Genomic DNA, 23,150 nt, shown 5'->3' on the forward strand with positions numbered 1-23,150 from the left:
ACCCTTGTCCTGAGGACATAAGCCTGGCCCTCTTGATTACTAATCTAGAGACATGACTACAAATGTCACCATCACCCCAAGTTGGTTGAAACATAGTATAGATGCATTATGCTAGGCAAGCATGAGGGAGAAGGGAATAGAGAGTTACGATGATAGATTTAGAGGAGGAAAGATGGGAAGATGCTCGAGTGGAGCATGGACTGTTCGGGCTGAATGGCCTGCTTCTGTGCTGTATATCCTATGTAATCCTATGAAATGCACAAAGTGGACAAGCAGGAACATTACATTCTGTTCTGGTAAGATGCTAGTAGGTTAAGCTCTACATTATCCATACACATTTTTATGATGCAGAGACAATAGCCCTTAAACTGTTCTTAAACATTAAGACTGTGACTGAGTAAGGGAACAAGACAAAGAGCAGGGAACTGATAGATAAGTGCACATTTAACATAGTGCACATTTAACATGAGACAAAAACAAATAAAGAAGGTTCATTATTTTGGCTTGGGGGTGCTTCAGCAGGATTAGTTTTGCAGGTTTCAAGCAGTTCCACAGTGAATGTAAGTGGACTACAAGAGCAAACCTTGGGACCATATAAAACAAGAGGTCAGTTAACCTCAGATGCACAGTGTATCTGTGTTACAATGTTTTCAAATACTTAAGTTCAGCACAGTCATATCTAACAGAAAACAACAGCAGGATAAGATGATGATCTGGGGCATTGCTCAAGTAGTGATCATGGTGTAACGGTCAACATTGGCCATCATTCCTTGGAAAGCAACAAATCCTGGAGTCCGCACATGCACTGTTAGATGCAAAAATCTAGACGTAGTCAGTGATTCGCTGCTTCAAGGCGCACTGAAGTCCCCCATTAATGTAGTCAATTAAAAATCAATGAATTGATGAGAACTTGTGTTAACGTACAAAAGGTTTGAAGTTACATCTGTTGAATGTATAACTGGGTTTTTAAAGCTGCTAAATAGCCCCACTACCTGCAAAATGCCATTTAAAATTAGTTCAATGTCAAGTTGCATTAAACTCGTATTCAAATATTTTCAATCTATATTTTGGCTTCTATTTTAACCTCCTCCTGTATGCCCAAAGTTAAAAGAATAATGGTTTTCCTTCCTTGTTTGCTCTCTGGTGAATAGGAATACTTCAGTATAACTGGCTGCTCAACGACATAGCTGCTGCCTAGAAATCCCTTCAATCTGGCACCAGATTTGAAGACATTGGGAAAAAGGCAATTCACACCACAGATCGTTAAATCTTATGTGAACAGTTTTGAGGTCAGCAGTAAGCACTACTTCTTTGTCAGATGACCATTAAACCTTGGCCATTTTATCAGAATTAGCCTTGCCCTCATTCTGCTGTAACCACTTGCACCTCTTCTTGACCAATCTTTTGTCTTGCTCCGTTGTAACTATCACTTCCAGTCCTGGCATTCCTGTGAACAGCCAAACAAGATAGTTTGAATCCTCCATTTAAAAGTGTCATGTTTCCTTGGAAAAGTGCACGCATGAAATTCAAATAAAACAGCAACTGCTGAATGATCAAGCCAGCTTTAGCACCTGCACTTAATTCAGTCCAGCACACTCCTTAAGTTAAAACATTCAAGTAACTGAACAAATTTTCCCAACCTCAACTTCAAAGTGGCTACAAGCAACTGCTTAATGCTGAGCACAGCATTTTAAACCAGCTGCAATTGAATACTACAACAATTAATGTTTGGCAGAATACTGCAGAGATCGTTAGAAAAAACAAACAAGTATGCTTACTTTAACAGTCCACATTTAAAAACTTTTAAAAAGCTCAAAAGAAATCCCAAGTGTCATTTACAACATTGCTACAGCCAAACAGCCCATAGTCATACGCACGGAATCGTACCTTCAGAATCTCCCAGACACCACCATCCCTGGGTATGCCCTGTCCCATTGACAGGGCAGACCCAGAGGTGGCAGCACAGTAGTATACCAGTCAGGAGGGAGTTGCCCTGGGAGTTCTCAACATGGGTCCAGAGTCAATGAAGTCTCATGGCATCAGGTCAAACAAGGGCAAGGAAACCTACTGCTGATTACCACATACTCCAACCCCCCGCCCCTCAGCTAAAGAATCAGTACTCCATGTTGAACACCACTTAGAGGAAACCACCGAGGGTGGAAATCCTGGAACTCCCTAACAGCACTGTAGGTGTACCTATACCACAAGGACTGCAACAGTTCAAGAAAGCAGCTCACCACCACACCCTTCAAGGGCAATTAGGGATGGACAATGAATGCTGGTTGAGCCACCAACACCCACATCCCATTGAGTGACAACAGCCTTTTGAAAAAATAAGCTTTAGCCTCATGAGCTAAACGGTCGAATTGGTCTCATTTCAATCTAGGTATTTTCTTCCGAACCCAAAATGGGAATTCCAGCTTCACAAGGAACATCTGCCCCTAACCAAAACTACAACTTCTCCCTCCTGTCAAATATCTTCAACCAAACCTTCCGCCTTAGAAAAAAGTTGCCTTCTCAAAAAGTTTAAAATCCTTAGTAACTTATTCTGAGAATTTCCTTGCAGACAAAACCTATACTTTGCATCAATTAACCAGAGATCTCAACTCACTAAAGACACTTCCTCATATCCAGCACAGATGCATATGCAGACAACTGCAGCCATATTAACATAAGGTCACAACTAGCATGAAATGGTGCAGTTCAGGTCCCAATTGGGGGATGCAGTGGGTGTAGATACTTAGTGTTGCCTACAAGGTTATTTCTCATTAAGAAGGTCCTGTAGATGAAGATTTGAGGTAGTGAACCATCCAATAGCAACACCAGGCACTAAGTATATACACCCACTGCCTCCCCCAATTGGGACCTGAACTGCACCATTTCATGCTAGTTGTGACCTTATGTTAATATGGCTGCAGTTGTCTGCCTATGCATCTGTGCTGGATACGAGGAAGTGTCTTTAGTGAGTTGAGATCTCAGAATAAAAGAGGCATGTTGCCAAGGTCCATCTTGCACTCAGGATAAATGCAAGGAGACCAAATTTCAATCTCAATTAATACTGCAGGAGAAGTGGCTTCTGATTGGTTAGCAATTTGCCATGAAGAAAGCAACAAGAAAGTATGAGCAATCTCCCAGGTAACTGAACATATTCCTTTGGCTTGCAGAGAATGGGTCCCTGCGCATGAATGTATGTCACTTCTTGCAAGCAACAATGGGCCATTCTATGAGCTTGACTGATTATCTTAAATCGGCGTCACGGGCATTAGCATCACTATTAGCGCACTCATTGTCCAGCCAGTCCTGCTCAACCCCAGAATTACATGTAATATTACCCTATTTTGGGTACCCTGCCTATTACAAACAACCAAAAGGAACATGCTGTTTGATTCAGCCATCCATTGGAAATGCAGCTGACATAACTGGCACTACATTAGCCCTGAAATTCATACACAATGTCAATTGTGAGTTAGGCAGAAAGTCTTTGGGTTGGCAGCAGCGCTCTGTTGAAGTGCAAAATAACACTTGCGGAAACCCTCCATCTGGTGCTCAAATTTACTAGACATGAAGCAGCTGAACATGCTCCCTTTGCTCAACATGCCAACTGGAGAAATCCACATGGGCTGTCCACTGTCTACCACAAGCATACTTTCATTGGTCAATTCCTCATTGGGATTTGTATAGCTCCACACACAAGATTAGCGTCATCAGCAATCTTGTAAATAGGGACTGAGCCACTTACTTACCTTGCAAGCTTAAACAGAATAGAGCACAAAGCCCATTTGCAAGTTTGTGTGAAACGCAGCGAACAATGATCTGATCAAGAAAGCCAAAAGCCCCCACTTGTAAAGGCAAAGTATCTCAGAATTTGAACAGGTTAAGGAAGCGGTTTCACACTGCTACAATGCAGTGGCTATGCAAGTGGCATTTCCTACTAACAGGATGCGGTTTGAAAGAATCTCCAGCCATCCATTATCTAAGTGGATGGTTCAATCAATATCAGCACAAACATGGTCAGCAATGTTTCCTCCATCTCAAGCCTCTACATCTTATGGCTCTACCATGAAATTGCCTTAATGGCAAGGAATGTTCTTACTTTCATTGCTGAGTCTCACCTTGGTTCCTTACTTTAATCCAGCTCTTAAAAGCCTCATCCTTGTCCCTTCCCCACTTCATTTGAAGGCATTTAGTACCCTCCTAATCCCCAAGTCCATTACCAAATTTCTTGAATGTTGTTCTCCTCTTCCTTTAGCAGGCTAGTTATTCAGTGATTTTTATGTCAATTATCCTTCTGTCCTCTGAACTTCATTACAGTTCCTGCTCCCTCTCTTCCCCCCCCCACCCCCTCTCCTCCAAATCTCCTCCTCTCCCCGCTCCCCCCAACAATTCAGCTAAACACCATCTTGCACCCTGGCTTTGGCTATCTCCTCAAACTAATCATTTGTAGTTTAGGCATCTGTGCTGAGGTCAATTGAGGTCTTTGTTCCATGTCAAAGTTTCCATCCCCTCCAAAAAATCACTTTCCAACCATATCAGACAATTTGTGTAGACATTGCAAGGGCAAATCCTCTCCTTGTATGCTAAATACCATCATGGCTTTGCCCCGATGTCAACACTGCCAGTCATTAACGCTTGATCACCATAATGGCTGGACGATTAAGTCTTCAATCCCATCTCAAAAACTCAAAACTAACTTCATCCAAAAATTTTTCACTTAAGCAAAGCATGACTACTCAGGCAAGCTAATAGAAGGTTCCAAACACACATGGGAACTACACCATCACAGAAGTCATCACATTTAAATAGAGTTTGCATCTTGGGCAGGAACATGGAGTATTATATTTAAATATTACTTGCATCCCATAAATCCTTCAGATTTGAAAATATTTAGACAAAAAAGGGATATGTGCACTTCAACTCTTCAGTTAGCTGAACTTCCAAAAGTTAAGCAAACCACCAATAACTAGGGTTAGAGGGTTTTGTTCCAAAAACTATTATCCCACACAAAAAAAGTTGGTGTATCCTGTGACAGTTAATTATTGGTCTCTACCCCAGTTTTAACAAGAAAGAATAAGCCAACCCCACAGCCCATTAGAAGTCTGATCCAACTAGAATTTGTTGCTCTCATAGGTATTATGTAAGGATTTAGAAAAGGCAGATCATTGATGAAGTAACATAGGTTTGAAGAAGGGAATGAGGAGGACATTGTTTATATGGATTTTAACAAAGCATTCAAAGGCACACAAAAAGTTGGTTAACAAAATGGAGGCTCACGGATTAGGATGGTCAGTGTCCAATTGGATAACAACGGCAGAAAAGAGCAAATAGTGATAAATAGCTGGTTTGGAGACCGGAAGTTGGTGGTGTTCCAAGGGTCAGTGTTAGGACCACTGCTTTTTTTTCCCCCACATATAGATGACTTGCATCTTGGAAGACAATAGAATTTTAAAAACTGCCAACGACACCAAACTTGGAGGAGTGGTAAACAATGAGCCTGAAATGAATCAGCTGCAACACTTCAGACAGACTAGCAGAATGGGCAGACAAACAGCAGGTGGAATTTACAGAGAACTGTGAGGTGATGCACTTTGGCAGTAGGGATAGGGCAGTGCAATATACACTTAATGGCACAGTTCTAAAGAATACACAGCAGAGAAACACACGTACATCCATCCTTCAATAGTGGCAGGACATATTGGGAGGGGTTAGCAAAGCCCAAGATCCTGGGCGTCATCAATAGAGGCAGAATGCACAAGTAACTTCACAGGAACAGTCACTGGGTCAAAACCCAGGAACTTCCTCCCCAACAGCACTGTGGACATTCCTAAAACACAGACTGCAGCAGTTCAAGATGGCAGCTCCCCACCATCCCAAGGACAATAAATGTTGGCCCAGCCAGCAATGCCCACAAAGCCATGCGGAGCCTTAAAAAGCTCTGGTTAGATGCCAATTGGAGCACTGAACCCAGTTTTGGTCACCACACTTTAGGAAGGATGAGGGGGTCCTTAAAAGGGTGTAGAGGAAATTTACCAGAATGGCTCCAAGGCTGGGGAAGTTCAGCTACAAAGTTGGGTTGGGGCAGCTGAGGTTGTTCTCCTTGAAACAAAGGAGATCGACAGGGGATTTGATAAATGTCTACCCTATCTAAGCCAGTCACAAGGAAAACTCTATTAGCTACCAGGACCAGGAGACAGATAAGATTTTGGGCAAGAAATGCAGGCAGGAAATAAGGAAGATTTAAAAAAAACATAGCAAGTGGTATTGACCTGGAACATTTAGTTCACAAAGATAGTGGAAGTAGGAAGTGATTTCAGAAAGAAATTGGATGGGCACTTAAGAATTAAAGAATTAAACCTGCAGGGCTACAAGGATTAAACAGGGCTGGGACTGACTGGATTGCTCCACAGGGAACTGGCATGAAGTTGAGGAGACAAATGGCCATCTTAGAAATGTAGAAGATTTGACCTTCAGCAAAACCAAAACTTGACCATCTGATGAAAAAAAAATCATACATTGTATAGAAGTGCTTTTACTAAGCACATAGGGTGCCCAATGTCTGTGGATGGAAGTTGATGAATTCATACAAAAAAGATCAATAACCAATTAGGAATTTAGTTTAAAGGCCCACCACCTCCAATTTAATGAGGATGTTTTATTGTAATGTACACATTCACAATTTGAGCACAAGACACTCATTTGGTTTCCAAAGCAAAATCACAGCCTAGGTAAGAAAAATTCATCCTCCAAATGCAACTTTCAATCTCTGCTGTTCCTCTTCCGATTCCAAGAGTGAGGTTGAGGAATACTTTGTGGGGGAAACAATGGACTCATTATACTACTGCATGAAGATTTGGCTAACAAGATTAAATGCCATTCAAGTGCTAAGCTATTGACTATGATTTACAAATTCTGTAAAAACACTTTACTATTAAATACACAGTGGGAGGGAAACCTAACCCAAATGCATATGGAAACAAATACCATTACCTCAGAACAGACTTTGCATACAATTCTGCAATACTTGATTTGATTTGGAGTCACATTTCAGCTGCTGTTGCACAATGTGGCCTTAATTTGCTTATTTTCACCCCGTTTAAAAGAGCACAAAGCATTTCATTGATAATACAACTAGTATGCAAGAACAGGACAGCCTCTCTCTGGAGGTCATGTACAAATACCACCAGCTCAGAGAAAAGACACTGCAAGGCCATTTTAGTTACAGCATCAGGGTGATGGTGACAGCATCAGATTGATGGTGCATTAAATAACTGGTTCTGGGCCAATTGACCCAGCAATTCAAAAAAGTCTGTTCCTTCACCCAAAATCCTGAGGCAACCCAATCAGACAACTGGCTTGCAACTTCCAATTAAAAACCATATAACATGCTCAAGATGGCCCATACTTGTAGTTTACATGTTCAACATTATGCCAAAATTAACACTTGCATAAACCAACCATTTTAGACCAAAGCACAATAGAAGAAAAATCAAACTCAAAAATGTTTGGCTTGTCTTTTTATCAGCCATTGTCTTGCTTGGAAATGATCCATGTACTTGATCTGTCTGTCAAAATCTGACATCTGTGCACACTTTCCTGCCAGTATCTCTGGTGTGTCATTGAATTACAACTAAGGGAAAAATATCCTCAAACTCACTAATTTCACAATCAGGCCATTGGGTTACCTTAATATTTTTATATTGAGAGTTTTAAATTAGTTAATGAGGGGCAAATGTTCACATCTCCAAAACAAGGATTTAACCAAATTATGAAAACTATTGAAAGAATTACATCTTATAATGCTTTGAGTTTTTACTCAAGGTCACAGCCACTTCCAAAAGCCTGTCCGGACATGTTCATCTGGGCAAAACATGAGCACATGTTCAGTACACCCAATTTCCAAGGGTGCTCCAAAACAGTTTGGCATACTAAGGAACACTGTTTTTAATTTCTAGTAGTCTCAGAAAATAATTTCATAAAGGCTTTGAGAAGGTTATTTGTTCCAAATAAAAATTTACAAGATTGTCCCAAAACCATAAAAGAGTCTTCAAATGGGTGGAAAAAGGAATGAAGGGGATTATAGAAACGGCTCTGAATCCTGACAAGCCTGAAGGGAGTCCAGCTTGTATTACTGGGAAGGTGCAAGATATTCACACCTGCAACCTGACCAGAACAGCTGTGCTAATGGTGATGGTTCAAGTCATAGGGAGCTATTAGAAATGTCAGCTGAAATTAAGTAGCAGGTTTGAAGTTTAAGATGGAATGGTGTTGGGTGGGGGGGTCACAAGAATAGCAAATTAACATTCCTTCCTGGATACAAGGCCAGTATGATTCACATTGCCATGGAGATGGGCCTTGGGATGGGTGAAGTCCATAGAAAGCTATGCTGTCACCTCCCTAATCTGTGCCTCCATTGTTTGCATCTTTGAAATGAGTTCTTATCCTTTCAAAATGCAAAATGTTGCTGTCCAAAAAAGTGATCAATCTTAAACCATTACTGCAGTGTATATCGCTCCAATCTCTGCATAAATCTCTGCTCCAATCCCTGAACTACAGGATATTGAAAAAACACATTAATTTACAGGGTGAGAGCTTGGCTGGCTAGACCAGCATTTATTACCATCCCTAATTGCCCTTGTGGTGGTAAGCTGCCTTCTTGAACAGCTACAGTCTCTGACGTAGGTACACCTACAGTGCTATTAGGGAGTGTGTTCCAAGATTTTAACCTAGCAACAGTGAAGGAACATAAATATATATTTCCAAGTCAGGATGGTGAGTGACTTGGAGGTGAACTTGCAGGTGGTGGTATTCTCATGTGTCTGTTGCCCTTGTCCTTCTAGATGGTAGCAGTCATGGATTTGGAAGGTGCCGCCTAAGGAGCCTTGGTGGGTTCCTGCAGTGCATCTTGTAAATGGTACACATTGTTGCCACTGTTCAGTGGTGGAGGGAGTGAATGTTTGTGTAAGGGGTGCCAAATCAACTGGGCCACTGTATTGTGGATGGTGTCAAGCTTTGAGTGCTGTTGGAGCTGCACTCATTCAGGCAAGTGGAGAGTATTCCATCACACTCCTGACTTGTGCCTTGTAGATGGTGGAAAGGCTTTGGGGAATCAGTTGGTGAGTCACTCACTGCAGAATTCCTAGCCTCTGACCTACTCTTGCAGCCACAGTATTTATATGGCTAGTCCAGTTCAATTTTTGGTCAATGGTAACCCGCAAGATGTTGATAGTGGGGGATTCAGTGATGATAACACCATTGAGTGTCAAGGGGGGCAATGATTAGATATTCTCTTGTTGGAAATGGTCATTCACACAACAAGTGCCACTTGTCACTGGATATTGTTCAGGTCTTACTATATTTGGACATGGATTGCTCCGGTATCTGACGAGTCATGAATGGGGAACAGTACAATCAACAAACATCCCCACTTCTGACAGAAGGAAGGCAATTGATGAAACAGCTGAAGATGGTTGCGCCTAGGACACGACCCTGAGGAACTCCTGCAGTGATGTCCTGGAACTGAGATGATTGACCTCCAAAAACCACAACCATCTTCCTTTGTGCTAGGTATGACTCCAACCAGTGGAGAATTTTCCCTGATTCCCATTGACTCCAGCTTTGCTAAGGGTCCTTGATGCCACACTCGATCAAATGCTGCTTGGATGTCAAGGGCAGTCACTCACCTTGGGAATTCAGCTCTTTCATCCTTGTTTAAACCAAGGCTATAATGAGGTCAGAAGCCGAGTGACCCTGGCAGAACCCAAGCTGAACAGTGAACAAGTTATTGCTAAGCAAGTGCCGCTTGATATAGTGCTGTTCACGACCCCTTCCATTACTTTACTGGATGATCGAGAGTAGACTGATGGGATGGTAATTGGCCAGGCTGGACATGTCCTGCTTTGTGTACAGGACATATCTGGGCAATTCTCCACATTGCCGGATAGATACCAGTGTTGTCGCTGTACTGGAACAGCTTGACTAGGGGCATGGCAAGTTCTGGAGCACAAGTCTTCAGTACTATTGCCAGAATATTGTCAGGGCCAATAGCCTTTGCACTATCCAATGCCTTAAGCCATTACTTGATATCATAACATATGGAATGAATCAAATTGGCTGAAAACTAGCATCTGAGACTGGGGACCTCCAGAGATGATGGGCCATCCACTCGGCACTTCTGGCTGAATATTGTAGCAAATGCTTCAGCCTTATCTTCTGCACTATATGCTGGGCTCCCCATCATTGAGGACGCAGATATTGGTGGAGCCTCCTCCTCCAGTGAGTTGTTTAATTGTGCACCACCATTCACAATTGAATGTGGCAGGACTGCAGAGCACAGATCTGATCAGTTGGCTGTGGAATCACTTACTTAGCTCTGTCTATCACTTGCTGCTTATGGTGTTTGGCACACAAGCAGTGCTGTATTATAGCTTCACCAGGTGGACACCTCATTCTTAGGTATGCCTGGTGCTGCTCCTGGCATGCCCTCCTGCACTCTTCATTGAACCAGGGTTGATCCTCTAGCTTGGTGGTAATGGTAGAAGGGGAGATATGCCAGGCCATGACATTACAGATTGTGGTCAAGTACAATTCTGTTGTTTCCGATGGCCCGCAGCGCCTCACGGATGCCCAGTTTTGAGCTGCTAGGTCTGTTGCAAATCTATCCTATTTAGCACAGTGATGGTGCCACAACACGATGGAGGGTATCCTCAATATGACAACAGGATTTGGTCTCCACAACGACTGTGAAGGTGCAAGAAACCCAAAATGTTATGAAGGAGGACTTTGCAGGGTCGACAGGGCTGGGTTTGCTATTGTAGTGCCCTGTGCCAAAGTCAATGCCAGGTGGCCCGTCAGATTTCATTCCATTTTATTAACTTTATAGCGGTTTGATACAACCGAGTGGCTTGCTGGGCCACTTCAGATGGCATTTAAGAGTCAACCATATGACTGTGGATCTGGAGTCACATGTAAGCCAGACTAGGCAAGGACAGCACATTCCCTTCCCTAAAAAAGACATTAGTGAACCAGATGGGTTGACGACAAACAGCAACGATTTCATGGTCATCATTAGACTTAATTCCAGGTTTGTTATTCAATTCAAATTCCATCATCTGCCATAGCAGGATTCAAACCTGGGTCCTCACCTTAGCAGATGGTGGCATTTGAATTAAAATGCCAAAGCAGGAACAAAACTTTGCCAGTGACACAGGACATTGATGGCACACCACCTAGTTGACCACAAACATCCATTTCAGCCAAGTCCCAGCTTTCAAACTTCCACAAAATTTGAACAACCCTCAACTGATTGATGACAGGCCAGGAAGAACCCAAGGCTGCTTGCTCCACCAGTGCAACATGAGGATCAACTCAAATTGTGACCGTGGCTATCTAAGTCAGACCATAGTCCACGTACTGAACCCTTGCCTCAAGGGATACATCCCTGGTGGCATCTCGACCAGTGCGTCGGCTGAAGCTGTTGATCAAGCATATGGTTGGTGAAGCAGAGCATGTGCGCCATGTTGAAGGATTCTGTGGCCATCTATCCTGTACTGTCTAGCTCAGCAAGACAGAGTTCACTGGTTCAACTTTTGTCTATCAGATTATAGCCCCAGGATCTGCAGCAATACCCCCACCTCCCTGTTCCTCCATGCAACCACCTTTGGCCTAAGAGCTATCTATAACTGACACATGCTACCCCAAGCAACATTATCCAAAGCAACATTATCCATGGATACAGGAAAAGCTTTTGTACGTTCCCCGATGATGCCAACTTGACGTGCCTCGCTTCACTGCAGTGTTCAGAGTGCTCATTTTATATCCAGTTTTTGCTGAGCCACAATTTCCAGCTAAACATCAACACCAAAGGCAATCCTCAGCTCCCACAAGCCCATGCCTGACTACAAACACTTCAAATCTCTACCGCCTTAATCTAAACTGGGCTCAACAACCTTACCATCAAGCTTCTGACCCCACATTATTTCCACCTATACGTACATACTAACTCTAGCACAGCAGCTGTTAAAACCCTCACCTGTGCCTTGGTCATTTGCAGACTCCACTATTTCAACACTTCACAAGCCTGCCATTAAGGTCATCCATGTTCTGCTCCCTGCCATCCCTTTCCTTGCTAATTGACATGTTTCATGTAAAATCCTCACTATGACCTCCCTCAATCATCAACCTTCTACAGCACAAATCTCTGGTACTGATTTTTGTAGTTTCCTTCCACACCACTGGCAACTGCCTCATCCCTACACTACTCCCCAAATGTCTCCTCCTTTCAAGGCCATTCTTAAAAAACTCTCTCACCAAACTTGTCATTCTGACTTATTTCTTGAAAGGATATTTTTCAGATATTAAAACATGATAAACAGATGCTCCAAGCATCTTCCCATCAGGTAGTTAAAGCACATTGGTAGTTTATGAAACTTGGCATTTGGTATGCTCGCCAAAATCAACAGCAAAGTTTGAGAAATGGAATTGTGAAAGCGGTGAAATACACCTGGGATTAACATCAAATCTAAAATGAGGACAATGGGCTGAAAGAATTTTTTAACGTACATTTTTGAAATAAATTGCAATTTTTGGGTGAAATCAGTGGTTTAAAGGAAATTGAAAGTTAAGCGTTGTACAAGTTGCCACACGATTGTTGCATCAGTATGGTGGCAAGAAAATTTAGTGTTTACTTGAAAGCTCATAAAAGGTAAAGGTTGGTCAAGTCATGTATAAATTCCATTGAACTGATTAAGAAAAAAGCTAAACACTACTTGGAGGAAAGGCCCAAGTTGTTCTTAGGCTGCATGTCATTTCTGCTTCTAGGAACAAACTTAGTACTTAAGATGCCCCAGCTTTAGTAGGGACTTGCTGCAGGTGGACTGTATGCATGACAAAGAAATTGTGTGGAATTATTTGTACTTGTGGCATTGTAAATTTAGCAGGGTCATTAAATTTTGATCATAAATTATGTTTTGCCCCAGTGCCACTGAACCTAAGAAAACCCATGTGGAATTATTTTCATCATTAGACACCAACCAGGAATCTTAAAAAATACATCCAAATTTGCACTAAACATGTAATAGTTACTAGACATGGTTGGTGTCATTGTTATATTACAGGACCATTAATTCAAATTAATTTAAAATCCAGAAAGAGCAAGCTCAAATCCCAATACTGGCAGTTTTGAGAATTTGAATTCAATTTAAAAGATGTTAAAAACCTGTTATCAACAAGAAGAAGTGAACATGAAGCTGTTGGGTTTATTTTCCTTTAGAAAGGAAACCGACCATTCTTACGTAGTTTGGTCCAAGAGACTCTGTTGCACGCCAATGGAGAGGACTCGACCTACCTTTGAAGCAGCCTAACACTTCAGTTGTATCCAACAGGCCCACTACCCCAGGGTTGGACAATAAATGCTAGTTTTGACACATTTAATAATTAGCACTAAAAAGCAGCACTAAGATGACAAGTCATTGTTCCAAACACACTCCTCCACAGTACTAAATTTCAAGCTTGTGACCATTCAAACAAGGCCTGAACTCACTGCATTTAATTTTTTCAGCATAATAGATTTATTGTAGCAAAATCTAATTTCAACAAGATGCACAACTAAAAATTATGTGCATCATGAGATTTGAAGTGTTAAAAAAAAAACATCCAATCTCGATTCCTCTGGATCAAGTTTACATTTACACTGGTGATCAAAGCTCATGGTTAAAAACTCTCCTCTCCCCTACCCAAAGGATTCTGTATCAAAAGCTGCAAGACCATCCACCTCCAAGCACACCATCCTGACTTGGAACTACCTTGCTGCTCCTTCACCATCACTGGGATGAAATGCTGGGACTCCCTTCCTAACAGCACTGTGGGTGTGCCTACACCTCGAACTGCAGCTGTTCCAGAAAGCAGCTCACCATCACCTTTCCAGGGGCAATTAGGGATGGTCAACAAATGCTGGCCAAGCCCCACGTCCTGTGCAAGGACAAAAACAACATTCAAATGATTATTTGAAAGGCCATGTTTTGAACTAGCTCAGAAAGTTGCTAGGCAATACTCTATACTCAAGATGGAATTTGGTCAAAGCGCCAATTGGGTAGCTTTTGTACAGTAGATACAACATAATTCTATTAGAGTGAAGTTCAGCTGTGAACACAAATTCCTCTTTAGAATAGTTATTATTTAAAGTAGTTGTAATTAGGATTTGAAGTTTTTGCCATACTCAAAAACTTCCACTCAAAGCTTTCAATTCCTCAGGAGGAGCTGTTATGACACAGCAGTTGGTAAAGGCTGAGTTATTTAAAATCCCAGAGGGAAACTTTAAACAATTGTCAAAACCTATGTTTTCAATTGGTATATTTGAGATGCAACTCTGAATTCAGAAATGAAACCACCAAGCCTCCAGAGGTTTTTTTAAAAAATTTAAACATTTATTATTTAACAAATTTAAAACATATACACATGTCTACAAATTACTACCATAACTACTATTAAACAAATTCAAATTAATCACTCCCAGGTAATCTTCCAAGGCAACCATAACCCATAGAATTTAAACAGACATCAGGCAAAGCACATTTTATCTTATGAATTCAAAATAAGGTTCCTTTCAATTTGTTCCTTTGCATTGTTCTAGGTTTACAGGCGGCTTAGATCTTCCATGCCTTTTAACTTCCACACACAACACCCTTCTGTATATACCTAGCCTTCCCTTTGAATGCAAATTCTCATTGAACTGCACCTCTTCTACCAATAAAACCCCTATCACAGTACAAATTTTATTAGTAATTTAAACATATTGCTTGGTGTCTCCCAGCTAGGTGCAAGATTTCACCCTCAGTGTTTGAATTCAACAAAATGCAAATGTATCCTCTATCTTACTGTTTAACATCTCAAAACTACTATCCACCAAAGCACCCAGACTAGCTGGTTTTAATCCAGTTAACACACACACAGACCCTACAAGTCCATTTTAAAGTAATTTCCAATAACATTATATACATTAATATCTCCATGACAGAGCAAAATCAATTTGATGATCTCTACAGAGCTGTGAAATGTTATGATCGCCAAGGGAACCATAACTGAAAATCATCAAATTTACCAAATGGCTCCTGGCACCTCCAATGACAAAGGTAAAGCAAAAAAAAAAGCGTACCCACAGACATGACACCACGCACACTGTTGCACAAGATGCTGATCTTTATTCAGGCAGGGTCGGTCGGTTGTCCTATCAGCAAGCTTTCACCTCAGTTTCATGAATACAAATCATCAGGAAGGCAGACTTTTGACAGTCTTGATGGTACACCTGGAGTCTCTTTTCAATAGGCAACCAATAGTATGGCTCACAATTCTGGCCCTCTAGTACAAACTCAGCTCTTTCACATGCCTCAGCTATTTGCACCTCTTTTAGGATTCAGTCCCTTTTCATGTACAAGGAAGCCAAGTGTCTTCAAATTCTCTTTCTTACCGCTAAACAGAAAATTGACCTTTTCTTAGGGCTATGCTGACTTCCCTCACATGAATTGTGTTCCTCTGTTGGCTTTTTTTCTACATCTGGGCCTTGACCCTCCAAGTTCACCTGCTTATAACTGTCTGCAATTCGCTTGTGTCCTGCTGGTATTGCTTCCAGGTCAAGGCTCACTCGGTCACACGGACCAACATTCCTTATCCAAGGTACAATTGATCCCTTTACAATTGATGCAAACTCCAAATTCTTTTTAAACATATGACAATTAAATTCCACAAACATTTGAAAGAAATTACAAATTTTCTCTACTACTGTTTCTGGGTCTAAGGTCATTACAACAGGCTGAATAATCCAATGCATTTAAAGTCACCTTTATTTATTACTATGCATTGAACAATACGTAACCCAAGAATAAAGTGCAATAAAATCCATGACATCAAATCAGAAGGCCACAGCATTGAAGGAGGCCATTTGTCCCTTCATGTCATGCTGGTTCTCTGCATCTACAACTCAGCTAGTCTCACTTCCCTGCTTTTCCCATGTAGCTCCACAAATGTTGTCTCTTCAGATAGTTATCCAATTCCCTTTACCTTTTGAAAGCCATGATTGAAATGCATCCACCACAATCTCAAGCAGTGTATTCACTTGCAAGTTTTTCTTCAGGTCACTGTTGCTTCTTTTGCCAATCACCTTAAAACAGTATCCTCTGATTCCTGACAATTCCAGGAAGGGATTTTCCCCATCTGTTCTGTCTATAGGAACGCTATAGAATCTCAAACTTCTGAGAACAATCCAGCTTCTCCAATCTCTCCAGCTAACTCATGCCTGGAAACATCATTTCTGCACCCTCTCCAATGCCTTCAGATCCTACTAAAAAGTGTGATGTCCAGAATTGGACAGAATTGTTAAGTTGAAGCCAACCTAGCACTTTATACAGGCTCAATATCCTCATTTCTACTCATGAAGCCCAGGATCCCATATACTTTATTCACCACTTCAGCCTGCCCTGCCACCTACAATAATTTGTGCACCTTGATCCCCAGTCTCTGCTCCTGCAGCCTCTTTACAATTGCATTCTTTATTTCCTCTCCTTCACTTCATGCCTATCTGTATTAAACATTTTCTGCCATATGCTCACCCACCCCACCAGTCTATCACTATCCTCCTCCTTCCAAGTTGGTTTCATCAGCAAATTTCAAAATACCCTACATCCAAGTCTAGGTCATTAATGAAAAGCAGTTCTACCACTCTGTACCTTCCTCTAATCTGAAAAACAAGCATTCACCAATGTATTTCCTGTAACTCAGTCAACTTCATAATTGCACGTTCTATGTTCATTAGGTCTCTGAGGTTTGGAGCCTGGTATGGTTGGACATAGTTGCGTTATGAATAAACACTTCAAGTACAAATATGAAGGTCATAGCCCAAGCTAAGAGGTAACTGCATGCTTCTACACAGGTCTCTGTCCAGTCCACAACTGAGCTGAGTCTCAGGTCCTATGTCATTACTGAGGCCTGTACTACTGCCTCAACCCATATTAACCTTTGCTATGTTAAATACCTTTATACTACATTCATGTACATGTTGCCGCTGACCCTTTTATTCCAGGGGCTTAACTTTGCTGAACAGCCTATTGTGTGCCACCTCAAACACTTTTTGGAAGCCCATGCACATCAGATCAACTACATTAACCTCATCCACCCTCAACTCAAAATTAATTGATGCTAGCTTTCATTTATTAATCCAAACTGTTATGACCCACCCCCAGATGAGGCTCCCCAAAGTTGTTGATCCAGGTGAGACCCCTCAGTTTGTCACCATCTGGCTGGGACACCTCCAAATTGTTATGCCCCAGGTGAGGGAGGGGGGCCGGGGAGATGAACTGGCTCCCTGTCTTTATTCAGCCATCCCCCCACTGTTGGTCACAACAAGATTTAATCCAAAAAAGGATCCTTTTTGTGGATACCTTTTTCCCCAGACCCAATAATTCTAGTTTTGAAGGAGCCAATTTGATCTGACTTTGAGTTACAGTAAGTTTATTAACTACAAGGATAAAACACATGCATATACGATCATACAGGTTAAAAAAGTTAAGAATTTAGCTTGAAGTAAATGAATATATGTATATTAAAAAATGGTATATGGAACAGTTCTTGACTCATAGGGAATAGGTAATTGAACATTGCAGCCATTGAGATTAGAGGTTCCAGTAGAATAGACTCTGGCAGATGAATAGTTGGATTCGAGGTTCCAATAGTTAACTCTGGCAGAGAGGGAGAGAGATTGGGATACTTGCAAAATGGTGATTTTCAGGATTAGTGTGTGTGGCTGTTACCTCTGAGTCAAACTTCCAGCACTTGTTCTCTCTCAGAACTCCACCAGATAGACAGACACCGGGGCAGCTTTTCAGCTCACTTTTAACCCCTTCTTTTTATGTTCCAAGTGAGGAGCAAATTCACAGTCCGGGCATTGCTGACAGGATTTCTTGATGAGGTGATACTCATCTCCTATTGTCTCTACCTGAGAGAGCAATTAGTTTCTGGAAGTCTTCAGAAGTATCTTGTTTGGCAACAGGGTGGGGTTCTATTACTTCTTATGGAGTCACCCTGCAGCATTCCAGCCAGTGAATTACGTGCATTTTTTAAAAACTCGGGTCTTATTTTTAAAGTCCAATATTTCTCGACACAATTTGATGTTTTTCCTTCATTATCATGACAATACTTCCAAAGAAAGCTTTTCCACCATCAGATTAAACTGACTAGCCTCTAGCTGTTGGTCTCATCACTGCACCCTTTTTTTTAAAAAAAAGGGTGTAACATTTCCATCTGGCACCACCCCTGTATCCTGTATCTTAGGGGGTGGGAGGATATATGGTCAGTGCCTCTAATTTCCTCCCTTACTTCCTCATGAATATCAACTTTTAAGCACAGCCAACTTAAATAATACCTCCCGTATTCATTTTTCACTCCTTCAATATCTCAACCACACCTCCTTCACCACAAAGTTATCAGCATCTTCTTCCTTGGTAAAGACAAATGCAATTAAGTACTTATTTCATACCTCAGCTATGCCCTATGCCACCATGGTCCCAGTCAGCCCCATCCCTGCATACATGCCTATAGAAAACAAAATTTTTGGATTCCTTTTATGTTAGCTACTAGTCTCATCTCAATTCATTATTTTCCTCATTTCCACTCTGAACTTTCTTTGAACCTGATTCTCATTTGTATTATCCACATGACATCTGCCATAAACACCCTTTTCCTGCTTCATTCTAGTCTTGTCATCTTCATAGATGATTCCAATTTCCCTACAAGTTACCAAAGATCTCAGCTTATCCATAGCTAACCTAAAATAACAGACTCAACCTCAGCATTACCAACATGGTGCATAGAAGGACAAAAGCCACTTTGTCAAATATATCCAGCAGACATGACACCATCACCTCGACTTGGAAACACTCACTCCTCACTGGGTCAAAATACTGGAACTCCACGCCAGGGCGTACCTACATCATACAGGCTGCCACAGTTCGAGAGGGTGGCTCACCCATCACCTTTTCAATGACAATTCAGAATGGATAATGACGCTGGCCTGGATAGTGATATGCACAAATAAATAATAAATGTATGACTATATATTCCACCATGACAAGACAGTTGGTAGCAATAGCTAAAACCACCCGAGTGTTAATCCAGTTGTACACAGATTTGCAATTATGCACAAATTCCTTTCTTTCACACAAATTCTGGTTTTGTATCCCAGTGAGCTAATAATATGTCACCAAGCATCTACTACCCATTAGTGTCAATACCTTATAGCATGCTTAAAGGTTAAAAGGAACACAAAGGTTCCTGGTCCAAATTTACAATGAAACCTGAAATAATGTTGATTTCAGTAAAATATGACCCTAAAAATTAAAATACTGTTTGTGTAAACTAAGACAGGCTACAACTTAAAGCTGCAGTGAAACCGTAGCAAGTTTGCATTGACTGGTAGAGCAAATTCCATACCACCTTTGTTACAATTCCTTTTAGTATATAATTTTGCTTGGCCCTATATTTCAATTTGCAAGCATAACAATCCACAACCAGAATTTTCCTTACTGCTGCATAAAAATGAGATTATTACATAATTTTACATTTAAACTCTCAAGCTAAGTGGAATGAAAACTCTATCCCCTTCTAAACCCCAATTTTTAGGAGACCGAAAGAGCAGCACATGCCAAAGACTCACCCTGGCACAAACAAATGGTTGCCTTCAAACAGGTAAACAAAGGCTCATGGCTAAGCCTTTCACTTAATGCTAGTTTTCTAATTAGGGAAAAAAGAAAGCAGATTTACTAAATTCTCTCGAAAACGTCCATTTAGTAACTTATTACCAAAATAGTTAATTCTACAAAATCAGATCTTCCCCTTTCACCCACAATCCAATCGTTTTTTTTTAAAAAAGACAAACTTTAAAAAAGTGTTTTGTCTGTAAACTTTGGTCATTGTGATACTGCAAGTCAAAGATTCCACTCCAAAAATAGTTTTGTTGGAACATCGCATTTACAAGTTTTCCAGTTCTAACTGTGGTCTGGAAGCAGTTTAAAAAGATTGCTGGAATGCACTCAAAAGCAACAAAATTTGTAACCAGGAGGAATCACTGGTAGAATAAAAAAGGCAACTTACCATGAAACATGCATCATAAAAAGCATCGACAGCAAGCTAAGAAGTCAATGAAAGCTTCTCACGTCTGCCAGTTCTTTACTGAATGCATTCATTAATCTGCAGCTTGACTTTAGCTGCTCTGTCGATTGCGACATTCTAGAAGTGGAATTGTACTGTAAACCAAACCATCAGCTTGCATTAAGGGCACTCTCATGGGAGTGCTCTCTTGTAGATTAACTCAGCCATGCAGCAATAATAGCAAGCATTCACTTTCTCAGACAGTGTGGAATCTGCTAAGTCTTGGCAATACTTCATCACAAATCTGCAGACACCTCTCTACAGACTGGCTCTCTCTAAACGTAGTAATACTCGTGTGCGGCAGTTCAGGGTCCAATCAAGAAACTGATTGAAAATACAGCAAGCAACTGGCTGCTTTCGTCACTAAAATGGGAGTGTCTGATCCATCAGGCTAAGTTAGCATTAACTGTTGCATAGCAAGCTACATTTAGACAAAATGCACACTACTGAAGAACTGATTTTAAAAGTTTAAGAATAATACCCATCAGCAAGTTGTTTCCCCAGTATGTGGAGACTTGAGCAATTTCCAATAATCTCAAAAAAGACTTGGCAGGCACCTCAAAGCACTACCTGCAGTGCCGTTACAACAACCTCCAAATCCAGTGGCAAGAAAGGCAGTCCAACAGGAATGTCCTCTCCCAAGCTAACTTGCCCAGCATCAAGACACAAATGACTGAAAACCAGCTCTGCTGAGTGGCAGACATAGTTCACATGCCTGACACCAGGCTTTCGTTGCAACTGCTCTACTGGGAACTTGGTCACAGCAGGAGACTCCCAGAAGGACTAAGTGCTTTAGGACTGCCCTGGAGACATCCCTTTGGAGGTCAAACATTCCCACTGACTCATGGGAGTCCCTAGCTTGTGACGGACCAAGATGAAGCAGGCTCATTCAGGAAGGCACCAGGCACATCAAGACACTGGTTGGGAATACGCAGAGATGAAGTAGGAGCAGGGGAGAGCACAAACCTCCAAAAAACCCATCCACCCAACCCTTCAAGCAATACTTGTCCTGCATGTGGACATCTGCAAATTATGCACTGGATTTACCAACCATCTCAGAAGCCATCAAACTGCAGTGGAAGCAAGTCATCCTCAAATCTGAGGGACTGCCCAAGGAAAATCATTGCAACGACATTCTTTATACATTCATGCAACATTGCATTTTGTAGAACTGTTGATAAGAAAAATATTTGGATAGTTTCCATTTTGGGCATAAAATTATTTAGGTTAGTCTGTTAAAGTTATTTATATTACCGTAGAACCTCTCCCATACACAATGATTTTAACATAGCAAAACATTAAGACACTTCAATAGCAGTGGTAAAGTTTGATACTAAGCTACACAAGGATGTGTTAGGGCAGATGACCAAAAGCTTTGTCAAAGAGCTAGGTTTAAATGGAGCATATGCTCGAGGCACACAAATTTATGGAGAGAATTCTAGAGCTTACAACCTTAACTGAAGGCACAACCAGTAATGCTACAGTGGTCAAAATTGAGGATGCACAAGAGGACACATCTGAGGGTTGCAGGGCTGAAGGAGATTACAGAGAGTGAGGGCAAATTGAAAAGCAGTTTCTCAACTGAAAACCAATGTAGGTCAGTAAACACAGGGTGATGGGTTAATGGGCCTTGTTGAGTGTTAGGATATGGGCTTTTGGAGGGAAGGCAACAGACTGGCCAAGAGTATATTGAATAATCAATTCTAGAATCATGGATGAGCACTTCAGCAGATGAGCTGAGGTAGGGGTAGAGTTGGATGAAGTCAGAGGTGGAAATACATGGTCTTAATGACGACGTGGGTACCTGGTCTTCAGTTAAGAGGTCAAAAAGATTGCAAACAGATCTGATTCAGCCTTAGACAATTAACAGGGCAAGGAAGTGATGGTGTTGGGTTGAAGAATTGAGTTTGTGGCAACCAAAAGCAATAACTTCTGTCTCCCCAATATTTAGTTGGAGGGAATTTCTGTTCACTTCGTACTGAAAGTCAGGAAAGCAGTGTGATAATTTCACTACAGTGGGGGTCAGGTGGAATTATGTGGAGCCCAACATGATTAGGTCACAAGAGGGAATAATGTATAGAAAAATAGGAGGGGGTCAAGGATAACCCTTAGATGAACCCAAGGCAATAGCAAAGGTGGAGCGAGAAGAAAAGGAATTGCTTGCTAGCTATGACTGAGAACAGAACAGAACCAGGTACACACACTCCCAATCCCCAACCAGGTGGATGATGGAGGAAAAGCACTGGAGGTGGGCACGGGGAGGGTGGGGTGGTCAGCTGTATCCAAAGCTGCAGATAACGGTCAATGGATAGGTTGCTACAGTCACAAGGATGCCATTTGTGGCTTTGATATGGTGTTTCAGTAGTGGCAGGGGAAGAAATCTGATCAGAAAGATTCAAATGTGAAGTTCAGCCAAGTAGGATAGATTTGGGAAATGACATGTCAGGATTTCAGAGGAAAGTGCGGAAGGAGGTGGGGTCATACTTACAAGGACAACAGGGTCAAAAAAAAAGGGCAGCATTATAGAATTTGCTTTTTGCAATAACAATATGTTAACCAGTTCAAGATGGGTTCATTGCAATAATGTATTTTTAGTGGCTGTCCTTCACCTGTGAATAATTGATTTTAAATGAGTAGTGATTTAAAAAACTATAAATGGTTCAATAAAGTTTAGACTATATCCTTTCAGTAAAATATTTTAAAATGGAAGAAAAATTGTGCCTGCTCATGCCTTGGTTCCGAAGACGAATATCCTCAAACAGCTGCAAGAAGGTGCCAACATCAGTATTTTGATCTGGGGTGTAATTAATTTTAAAGCAGGTATAGATTCTATTCAGGTTAAAGTTTCTTTAATATTTCATGCAAGTGCAACCAATAACACCATTTCTTTAAGTCTGTTGCAATGCTACCTAACGATTTTTGCATAGGTTTCACTACTGTATTTAAAATGTAGCTTTAAGCCC

General features: G+C 41.3%; 1 protein-coding gene across 2 annotated transcripts in view; it reads right to left on the reverse strand.

Moving 5' to 3' along the window:
* LOC144684562 (microtubule-associated tumor suppressor 1 homolog) overlaps window positions 1-20,489 on the reverse strand; it is a 213,847-nt gene extending 193,358 nt beyond the window's left edge. For both annotated transcript variants that reach the window (XM_078548503.1, XM_078548511.1), the window contains exon 1: window positions 20,131-20,489. The gene's annotated coding sequence lies outside the window, so the exon portion shown is untranslated. The remainder of the gene's footprint in view (window positions 1-20,130) is intronic.
* Window positions 20,490-23,150: the final 2,661 nt, after the last annotated feature.

Source organism: Cetorhinus maximus, chromosome 1, assembly GCF_964194155.1.
Source record: "Cetorhinus maximus chromosome 1, sCetMax3.hap1.1, whole genome shotgun sequence".
Lineage (NCBI taxonomy): Eukaryota > Metazoa > Chordata > Chondrichthyes > Lamniformes > Cetorhinidae > Cetorhinus > Cetorhinus maximus.